Raw genomic sequence first — 11,661 nt, forward strand, 5'->3', positions numbered from 1 at the left:
ACTCACGATTGCTCGTGGTGATCCAAAGCGACAAATAATGTGGTTTCTCACAAAGGAAACAACAGTGTTAGCATCATCAGTGCGGGTAGGAATTGCTTCCACCTATTTGGAAACGTAATCCACAGGTAACAATATATAAAAATAACCATTAGAATTTGGAAATGGACCCATGAAGTCAATGCCCCAAACATAAAAAATTTCACAGAAAAGCATAATTTGTTGAGGCATCTCATCCCTCTTGGATATATTACCAAATTTTTGGCATGGGAAACAAGATCTACAAAATTCAGCAGTGTCTCTAAAAAGTGTAGGCCACCAGAATCCACTGTCTAAGATTTTTCTAGCTGTTCTTTGAGGGCCAAAATGTCCTCCACTCTCAGATGAGTGACAGGCCTCTAAGATGGACTGGAATTCTGATTGAGGCACACACCGTCTAATTACCTGGTCAGCACCACATCTCCATAAATATGGGTCATCCCATATATAATATTTAGACTCGCTTTTCAGCTTGTCTCTTTGATGCTTAGAAAAGTTTGGAGGAAAGGTGCGGCTAACTAGATAATTAGCTACAGGTGCATACCAAGGGACTACCTCAGATACTGCTTGCAGGTTATCAAATGGGAAATTATCAGCTATAGGAGTGGGGTCATCTGTAATATGCTCAAGGCGACTCAAATGGTCTGCCACTAAATTCTGGTTACCACTCCTATCCTTAATTTCTAAATCAAATTCTTGTAATAGCAGTATCCAACGTATAAGCCTCGGTTTGGACTCCTTTTTAGCTAATAGATATTTTAGAGCTGCGTGGTCCGAGTACACTACTACCTTCGTACCAAGTAAATAGGCTCTGAATTTATCCAAAGCAAAAACAATAGCAAGAAGCTCTTTCTCAGTAGTAGTGTAATTGGACTGAGCGGCATCTAAAGTTTTAGACGCATAAGCAATAACAAAGGGGTCCTTACCTTCACGCTGAGCCAGTGTTGCTCCCACTGCATGGTTGGAGGCGTCGCACATTATTTCAAATGGTTGGCTCCAGTCTGGTCCTCTCACTATTGGAGCTTGAGTTAGGACGGTCTTCAGCTTATCAAACGCTTGTTTGCAATCCTCCACTGAACTCGAACTCAATATCTTTCTGCAGCAGCCTGGATAAGGGAAGTGCTACCTTACTGAAGTCCTTAATGAATCTCCTGTAAAAACCTGCATGGCCAAGGAACGAACGGACTTCCCTCACAGAAGAGGGGTAAGGTAAACTAGAAATAACATCCACCTTAGCTGGATCTACAGAAATGCCAGTATTAGACACAACATGTCTTAGTACAATACCTTGTTTTACCATAAAGTGACATTTTTCAAAATTTAATACAAGGTTTGTACTGACACGTCTATCTAATACTCTAGATAATCCATCTAAGCAAAGGCTAAAGGAATTGCCATATATACTAAAATCATCCATAAAAACTTCCATACAGTCCTCAATAAGATCAGAGAAAAGACTCATCATGCACCTTTGGAAGGTAGCTGGTGCATTGCACAAACCAAAGGGCATTCTCTTGTAAGCATAAGTCCCAAAAGGACATGTAAAAGTAGTCTTTTCCTGATCCTCAGGAGCTATATGAATCTGTAAATAACCTATGTAACCATCTAGAAAACAATAATGTAATTTACCTGACAGGCGATCCAGCATTTGATCAATGAATGGAAGAGGATAGTGATCCTTACGAGTGGCCTGGTTGAGGCGTCTGTAGTCAATACAGACCCTCCAGGCGTTCTGAACTCTGGTTGCAATGAGATCTCCATGCTCATTCTTCACTGTAGTGACTCCAGACTTCTTGGGCACCACTTGTACTAGGCTTACCCATTCACTATCTGAGATGGGATTGATGATGTCTGCCTCCAGTAATCTGGTCACTTCCTTCTTGACAACCTCTAAGATAGTGGGGTTCAGTCTTCTCTGGGGTTGATGGACAGGTCTTGCTCCCTCTTCTAAAAATATCCTATGCTCATAGACTTGAGGGTTGATGCCTACTATGTCTGCCAAACTCCAACCAATTGCCTTCTTGTGCCTCCTCAGCACACTAAGTAACTGCTCTTCCTGTTGAGAAGTGAGTTCCCTTGCAATGATAACTAGAAACTTCTGCTCGTCCTCAAGGTATGCCTATTTGAAGTGTGGAGGAAGGGGTTTTAATTCTAACTTCTGGTCATGGTCAGGCTCTGGGTTGTCTGGAGCTGGTAACAATGGTAAAACACTGTCATTGTCCTCTGAGAATGTCCCCATACTTGGACCTTGTCCTATGTACTTCTCTTCAAATTCCTCCTGGTGAACTTCAGCCACGGTTTCATCTATAATGTCACACTGGAGGATAGAATGATCCTCTGGAGGATGCTTCATAACTCCATTCAGATTGAAGATTACTACTCGGCCATCTATTTCAAAAGAGTATGTTCCTGAAAAAGCATCTAATTTGAACTTCGAGGTCTTCAGGAATGGTCTTCCGAGTAGGATTGATGATGGCTTCTCTGAGTCATTTTGGGGCATCTCCAGGATATAAAAATCAATGGGGAATGTGAGCCCCTTAATGCCCACTAACACATCTTCAACAACTCCAGCCACCGTAATGATGCTTTTATCTGCTAACACAAAATGAGCTGCCAACCTTTTTAAGGGAGGGAGCCTCAAAATATCATATATAGACAAAGGCATTATACTCACACATGCTCCTAAATCACACATGCAGTCAGAAAATACTACACCACCAATAGTACAATTAACCATACATGGACCTGGGTCACTACACTTTTCAGGTAAACCTCCCATTAAAGCAGATATGGAACTACCTAAAGGAATAGTTTCTAATTCATTAATTTTGTCTTTATGTATACATAAATCTTTTAGAAACTTTGCATATTTAGGTACCTGTTGAATAACATCAAAAAGAGGAACAGTTACCTCAACCTTTTTGAATATCTCTACCATTTTTGGATCAGGTTCCAGCTGCTTCCTGGGCTTCCTTGCAAGTTGTGGAAATGGAATGGGAGTGGTGTTTTCTGCAGTGTCTGCGCCCTTTGGTGCTTCCTCCTGTGGTTGAACTTCTTCTTTTTCATCTATGTCCTGTATGTCCTCTTCCTCTTCAACATCTTCTATTTCCACTACCTCTTCAGCTGAGGTGTGTTCTGGTGGGCTTGGCTCCTCCTGATTCCTCTCCTGTAGTGTGGTTCTGGACCTTAGGGTGATGGCATTAATGCCACCCTTTGGATTGGATAATGGTTGAGAGGGGATTCCACTGGAGCTCAAAGGCTGGTTATTGGAGTTATTCATTGATCCAATCTGTGAGACAAGAGCTTGCAAAGTAGAGTTCAGACTATTTAGTGTAGCATAGAGGTTATTTTCCATGGTCTGTTGTCTCCAATCAATGGATTGTAGTAAATCGTCATTAGCAGATGAAGAAGGATATGTAATTTGAGAGGTCTACTGTTGGTTATTCTGTGGTCCTTGGGATTGCCTCAGGTGAGGTGCTCTGTAAGGCTGGTTCTGGTTCTGCTGCCTGTTGTTGTTGTTATTCCACCTCTGATTTCCCTTATTGTCTCTGCCTCCTCTGTTGTTGTTGTCCCTCCAATTCTGGTTAGAATTGTCCTACCATCCATGGCTGTAATTGCTACCTTGATTGTACCCTTGGTTGGGACGGTCATAGAAGTTATGAGTGGCTACCACGGTGTTGTCTTCCGTAAACTCTCTATGGGACTAACTGTTGGCTTCGCTGTGGTGGAGAAGGTTGAGCTTGCTGAACTTGTTGTTGATTCAATTGCATCTGCTTCAGCAAGTTGGTCATTTCATAGATACTCTGAGTTAGAGCAGCAGTCTCTCTGCTAGAGGATACTTCTGCAACGGCTTTTGAACGGCCTTGTTTCTGCATGTGATTCCGAGTAGATTCAGCTAAGTCGCTGATTAGTTGCCATGCCTCATCAGTGGTCTTATACTTTTTCATAGACCCATTGCTAGCACTTTCCAATGTGGTCTTATCTTGGGGCCTCATGCCCTGTGTGGCGTAACCGAGTAACACTATCTTGTCAATCATATGGTAGGGGCAAGCTTCCAGAAGATTATTGAAGCACTCCCAGTATTCATAGAGAGTCTCAGATTCGTCCTGAACAATCATGGAAATGTCTTTTCTCAGTTTATCAGTAACTTCAGCTGGAAAGAACTTTTCCAAAAATTCTCTTTTAAGTGTATCCCAATTGGATACAGTTGCTGCGGGTTGAGTGTAGTACCACTCTCTTGCCTTTCCTTCAAGAGAAAATGGAAAAGCTTTCAACAGAATTGAAGTTTCATCTGCACCGTCACGCCTGGCAGTAAAACAGGCTGCTTGAAAATCTCTCAGGTGCTTGATAGGCTCTTGAGCAGGCAAGCCATGAAACTTGGGCATCAAATTGAGCAGTGCGGTCTTTATTTCAAAGTCTGTAGCCACCGCTGGGTGATGCGCTTGAAACGGTTGCATTGTAAAATCAGGGACTCTAACCTCCTGGATAGTAACTCTCCTAGGTTCTGCCATGTCGCCTACACGTAAATCAACCGAATCAGTAGAACGGGGGCTGGTTTCTTTCTCAAATGACGTTTCAGATCCGCCCTCAGAGAGGACTAACCGACGCCGAGCTTGCCTTATTCGTGAAATAGTTCTTTCAATCTCAGGATCGAATACTGGCAAGCTTGGATCAGGAAGTGAACGCGTCATCTAGCGAAAGAAACAAGCAGCTCATAGTAGCAAGATAAAATAAAATACAAATAAATAAATTCCAATTAATAACTTTAGCACTCTATTGCAACTCCCCAGCAACGGCGCCAAAAATTGACGTGGCAAATATTGGCAAATTAAGAATTGTTATAAGATACGCGTTGCAAGTATAGTTCTTAATCAACCAGAATTCCGCTTATCAATTTAGAAGGGTTGTCACAAAAATTAAAATTAAAATACTGGGAGTATGAATCCCAGGTAGTCTCCCAACGAGTTGCAGAAAGGTGTGCTATTTTATTAATCAGATGTTTTCAAAATGGTTTGAGTTGAATAAACAGGAAATTAAATTAGAGAAATTAAATAATTTAAATAAAAGCCTTGACTGGGAGTAGATTAGTTGGAAGCCCTATTCTTGTTGCAGTACTCCCAAGATTAATTGATAATTGAAGGTTGTTCTGTTTAGTTATCCTTTACTAGGTAAGGGAAAGTCAAACAAGTTGGAATGTTGTTTCTATTCACAAGTTCCAATCCACTCAATTGAAAAGGATTAGTGTCAGTGATTAGAGAGCATTCCAACAATAAACCCAATTACAATTTTTCTTTTAAGCACCCCAACTCAAGGGTTCCTTTCAATCAACTGCCCATCAAGTTAAGGAACTACTCGCTCATTGTGAATGTAGAACTCATAACATAAGCAAGGGAATTAAAGGAAGACATGATAAATAAAACTCAAAGGAATCAATTAAAAATAAAAGTAATTCTTGTATTAATAAATTCTAAAGTAATCCAATAGTAAAATTGAGTAAATTAAAGGACATGGAAGAGTAAAGCCAAGTAAAGAAAATGAACTAGAATGACGAAGTCTTGGTGAGGTAATAACTCTTCTCAATATCTCAATGCAAAGAGCAATAGAAAATTAAAATCCTAAGAACTATGAATGTGTAGAGAGAAAACCTAGAGAAGGAGTAAAACTAGATCTAAAAACTAAAAACTGTGTAGAATGAATGTTGTTTTTGGTTTCTGCATGTTCTCTGGCTCTAGTCTGCTTTTCCGGACCGAAAACTGGGTCAAAACAGGGCCCAAAATCGCCCCCAGCAAATTCTGCAGATTATGCAGATCGCGCATGTCACGCGATCGCGTCATTCATGCGAACGCGTCATTTGGCATTTTGCTTTGCCACGCGGGCGCGTCATCTACGCGGGCGCGTCATCTAGCCGCTTAGGCCAAGATTTTATTCCTTTAGGCCCTCCTATCCACTGATGCTCAAAGCCTTGGGATCCTTTTTATTACCCTTGCCTTTTGGTTTTAAGGGTTATTGACTTTTTGCTCTTGCCTTTTGGTTTTAAGAGCTTTTGGCTTTTTTCTGCTTGCTTTTTCTTTTTCTTTCTATTTTCTTTTTTTTCGCTATTTTTTTTTCTGCAAGCTTTGTTCTTTGCTGCTTTTTCTTGCTTCAAGAATCATTTTTATGATTTTTTAGATTATCAAATAACATGTCTCCTTGTCATCATTCTTTCAAGAGCCAACATATTTAACATTCTTAAACAACAACTTCAAAAGACATATGCACTGTTCAAGCATTCATTCAGAAAACAAAAAGTATTGTCACCACATCAATATAATTAAACAAAGTTCAAGGATAAATTCGAAACTCATGTACTTCTTGTTCTTTTGAATTAAAACATTTTTTCATTTAAGAGAGGTGATGGATTCATAGGACATTCATAACTTTAAGACATAGTTACTAATTACTAATGATCATGTAATAAGACACAAACATGGATAAGCACTTAACATAAAGAAAACGAAAAAACAGAGAATTTAAGAACAAGGAATGAATCCACCTTAGTGATGGTGGCGTTTCCTTCTTGAGGAACCAATGATGTCCTTGAGCTCTTCTATGTCTCTTCCTTGTCTTTGTTGCTCCTCCCTCATTGCTTTTTGTTCTTCTCTAATTTCATCAAGGATGATGGAGTGCTCTTGATGTTCCACCCTTAGTTGTCCCATGTTGGAACTTAATTCTCCTAGGGAGGTGTTGATTTGCTCCCAAAAATTTTGTGGAGGAAAGTGCATCCCTTGAGGTATCTCAGGGGTTTCTTGATGATGAGCTTCTTTATGTGCCTGTTGAGATCTATGAATGTGCTCTCTTGTTTGCTCCATCATTTTCTTAGTGATGGGCTTGTGAGATGAATCTTTCCATCTCCCATGGCTCAGAGGTGGAAGCAATTGTCTTTCCTTTTCTCTTTCTTGAGGTTTCTCTAGCCTTAGGTGCCATTAATGGTTATGGAAAAACAAAAAAGCTATGCTTTTACCACACCAAACTTAGAATGTTGCTCGCCCTCGAGCAAAAGAAGAAAGAATAGAAAAAGAAGAAGAAGATATGGAGGAGATGGAGGGATATGTGTATTCGGCCATATGGGTAGGATTGGGTGGGAAAGAGATGTTGAATTTTGAAGGTGGGTGAGTGTATGGATGTGAGTGGTAAATGGAAAACAGAAGGGATGACCATGAATGGAGAGAGGGATGGTGAGGTAGGTGGGGATCCTGTGAGGTCCACAGATCCTGAGGTGTCAAGGATTTACATCCCTGCACCAATTAGGCATGTAAAATGCCTTTGCATGCAATTCTGGCGTTTAAACGCCGAATTGATGCTTATTCTGGGCGTTCAGCGCCCAGATGCTTGTTTCTAGCGTTCAGCGCCAGCTCTTCTTCACTGCGCATTTCTGGCGTCTGGACGCCAGGATGCTGCTTGTTTCTGGCGTTCAACGCCAGAAACATGCTCTATTCTGGCGTTGAACGCCAGACAGATGCTCCTTACTGGCGTTTAAACGCCAGTGAGATCCTCCTCCAGGGTGTGATTTTTCTTCTGCTGTTTTTGATTCCGTTTTCAATTTTTATATTTATTTTGTGACTCCACATGATCATGAACCTAATAAAACATGAAATAACAATAAAAATAAATTAAAATTAGATAAATAAAAATTGGGTTGCCTCCCAACAAGCGCTTCTTTAATGTCAATAGCTTGACAGTGGGCTCTCATAGAGCCTCACAGATGTTCAGAGCATTGTTGAGACTCCCCAACACCAAACTTAGAGTTTGGATATGGGAGTTCAACACCAAACTTAGAGTTTGGTTGTGGCCTCCCAACACCAAACTTAGAGTTTGACTGTGGGGGCTCTGGTTGACTCTGTTTTGAGAGAAGCTTACTGTGCCTCTTTTCCATGTTTACAGAAGGATGTCCTTGAGTTTTAAACTCAGGGGAGTCCTCATTCAATTGAAGGACTAGTTCACCTCTGTTAACATCAATCACAGCTCTTGCTGTGGCTAGAAAGGGTCTTCCAAGGATGATGGATTCATCCTCATCCTTCCCAGTATCTAGGATTATGAAATCAGCAGGGATGTAAAGGCCTTCAACCTTTACTACTATGTCCTCTACTTGTCAATAAGCCTATTTTCTGGAATTGTCTGCCATCTCTAATGAGATTTTAGCAGCTTGTACCTCAAAGATTCCCAATTTCTCCATTACAGAGAGTGGCATGAGGTTTATTCCTGACCCCAGGTCACATAGAGCCTTCTCAAAGGTCATGGTGCCTATGGTACAAGGTATTAGGAACTTTCCAGGATCCTGTTTCTTCTGAGGCAATCTCAGTTGATCCAATGCATTTAGTTCATTGGTGAATAGGGGAGGTTCATCTCCCCAAGTCTCAATACCAAATAAATTGGCATTCAGCTTCATGATTGCACCAAGGAACTTGGCAACTTGCTCTTCAGTAACATCTTCATTCTCTTCAGAAGAAGAATACTCTTCAGAGCTCATGAATGGCATAAGGAGGTTCAATGGAATCTCTATGGTCTCTAGATGAGTCTCAGATTCCTTTGGTTCCTCAGAGGGAAACTCCTTATTGATCACTAGACGTCCCAAGAGGTCTTCCTCCTTGGGATTCACGTCCTTCTCCTCTCTTGTGGGTTCGGCCATGATGGTTATATCAATGGCCTTGCACTCTCCTTTTGGATTTTCTTCTGTATTGCTTGGGAGAGTACTAGGAGGGATTTCAGTGATCCTTTTACTCAGCTGGCCCACTTGTGCCTCCAAATTTCTAATGGAGGACCTCGTTTCATTCATGAAACTTACGGTGGCCTTAGATAGATCAGAGACTAAGTTTGCTAAATTAGAGGTATTTTGTTCAGAGTTCTCTGTCTGTTGCTGAGTGGATGATGGAAAAGGCTTGCTATTGTTAAACCTATTTCTTCCACCATTATTAAAGCCTTGTTGAGGCTTTTGTTGATCCTTCCATGAGAGATTTGGGTGATTTCTCCATGAGGGATTATAAGTGTTTCCTTAAGGTTCACCCATGTAATTCACCTCTGCTATTGCAGGGTTCTCAGAATCATAAGCTTCTTCTTCAGAAGATGCCTCTTGAGTACTGTTGGATGCAGCTTGCATTCCATTCAGACTCTGAGAAATCATATTGATTTGCTGAGTCAATATTTTATTCTGAGCCAATATGGCATTCAGAGTATCAATTTCAAGAACTCCCTTCTTCTGAGGCGTCCCATTACTCACAGGATTCCTCTCAGAAGTGTACATGAACTGGTTATTAGCAACCATGTCAATGAGTTCTTGAGCTTCTGCAGGCGTTTTCTTTAGGTGAATGGATCCACCTGCAAAAGTATCCAATGACATTTTAGCTAATTCAGACAGACCATCATAGAATATATCCAGGATGGTCCATTCTGAAAGCATGTCAGAAGGACACTTTTTGGTCAGTTCCTTGTATCTCTCCCAAGCTTCATAGAGGGATTCACCTTCTTTCTGTCTGAAGGTTTGAACATCCACTCTAAGCTTACTCAGCTTTTGAGGAGGAAAGAACTTGGCTAAGAAAGCCTTGACCAGCTTATCCCAAGAGTTCAGACTATCCTTAGGTTGAGAGTCCAACCATATTCTAGCTCTGTCTCTTACAGCAAACGGGAAAAGCATGAGACTGTAGACTTCAGGATCTACTCCATTAGTCTTAACAGTATCACAGATCTGCAAGAATTCAGTTAAGAACTGAAAGGGATCTTCAGATGAAAGTCCATAAAACTTGCAGTTTTGTTGCATCAGAGAAACTAATTGAGGTTTCAGCTCAAAATTGTTTGCTCCAATGGTAGGGATGGAGATGCTTCTTCCATGTAAATTGGAATTAGGTGCAGTAAAGTCACCAAGCATCCTCCTTGCATTATTATTATTTTCGGATGCCATCTCCTCTTCTTGTTCGAAACTTTCTGTAAGGTTGTCTATGGATTGTTGTAATTTAGCTTCTCTTAGTTTTCTCTTCAGAGTCCTTTCTGGTTCAGGATCTGCTTCAACAAGAATGTTCTTGTCCTTGCTCCTGCTCATATGAAAAAGAGAGAATAGAAAAATAATAAAAATAGGGATCCTTTTTGCCCAGGTATAGAGGTTCCCTTAGGTGAGTGGAAGAAAAGAAGAGTAGAAGAAAAGAAGAGAAAAATCTGAACTCAGAGAGAGAAAGGGGGTTCGGATTTTTGGTGAGTGAGGAAGAGATGTTAGTAAATGAATAAATAAACAGAGGGAGATGAGAGAGAAGGATTTTTGAAAATTATTTTTGAAAAATGGTTAGTGATTTTCAAAAATTAAAAGAAGAAATAAATTAAAATTGAATTTTGAAAGAATTAGTTAATTAAAAAGAATTTTTGAAAAAGAGGGAGATATTTTCGAAAATTAGAGTGAGAGGGTTAGTTAGGTAGTTTTGAAAAAGATAAGAAACAAACAAAAAGTTAGTTAGTTAGTTGAAACAAATTTGAAAATCAATTTTGAAAAGATAAGAAGATAAGAAGTTAGAAAAGATATTTTAAAATCAAATTTTTGAAAAAGATATGATTTTGAAAAAGATAAGATAGAAAGATATTTTTGAAAAGATATGATTGAAATTAGTTTTGAAAAATATTTGATTTTTAAAATCACAATTAATGACTTGATTCACAAGAAATCACAAGATATGATTCTAGAACTTAAAGTTTGAATCTTTCTTAACAAGCAAGTAACAAACTTGAAATTTTTGAATCAAAACATTAATTGATGATGTTATTTTCGAAAATTAGGAGATAAGGATAAGAAAAAGATTTTTGAAAAATATTTTTAAAATTTTCGAAAATAAATAAGAAAAATGAAAAAGATTTGATTTTTGAAAAAGATTTTGAAAAAGATAAGATTTTTAAATTAAAAATTTGATTTGACTCATAAGAAACAACTAAATTTTTAAAAATTTTGAAAAAGTCAACTCAAATTTTCGAATTTATAAGAAGAAAAAGGAGAAGATATTTTTTTTTATTTTTGAATTTTTAATGATGAGAGAGAAAAACATGAAGAATGATGCAATGCATGAAAATTTTGGATCAAAGTATGTGATGAATGCAAGAATACTATGAATGTCAAGATGAACACCAAGAACACTTTAAAGATCATGATGAACATCAAGAACATATTTTTGAAAAATTTTCAATGCAAAGAAAACATGCAAGACACCAAACTTAGAAATCTTTCATGTTTAGACACTATGAATGCAAAAATGCACATGAAAAACAAGAAAAGACACAAAACAAGAAAAATATGAAGATCAATCAAGAAGGTTTATCAAGAACAACTTGAAGATCATGATGAATGCAATGCATGAATGCAATTTTCAAAAAATGCAAGATGAGTATGCAGTTGACACCAAACTTAAAAATTGACTCAAGACTCAAACAAGAAACACAAAATATTTTTGATTTTTATGATTTTGTAAATTTTTTTTTTGATTTTTCAAAAATTAATGTGAAAAAGAAAAATAAGGATTCCAAAATTTTTAATATGAATTCCAGGAATCTTGTGCTCTTTAGTCTAAAGCTCCAATCTGAGGGTTAGACATGACTTAATAGCCAGCCAAGCTTTAGCAT

The 11,661-nt window shown here is 38.8% G+C and overlaps 1 non-coding gene across 1 annotated transcript; it reads left to right on the plus strand.

Annotated features, from left to right (window-relative positions):
- Nucleotides 1-9,463: 9,463 nt before the first annotated feature.
- LOC148578256 (small nucleolar RNA R71) lies at nt 9,464-9,571 on the plus strand. The gene has a single exon (XR_015904439.1). It is a non-coding gene; the product is annotated as a small nucleolar RNA R71 (small nucleolar RNA).
- Nucleotides 9,572-11,661: the final 2,090 nt, after the last annotated feature.

Source organism: Arachis ipaensis, chromosome B1, assembly GCF_059453495.1.
Source record: "Arachis ipaensis isolate K30076 ecotype BB chromosome B1, ASM5945349v1, whole genome shotgun sequence".
In the NCBI taxonomy this organism is placed as follows: Eukaryota; Viridiplantae; Streptophyta; class Magnoliopsida; order Fabales; family Fabaceae; genus Arachis; species Arachis ipaensis.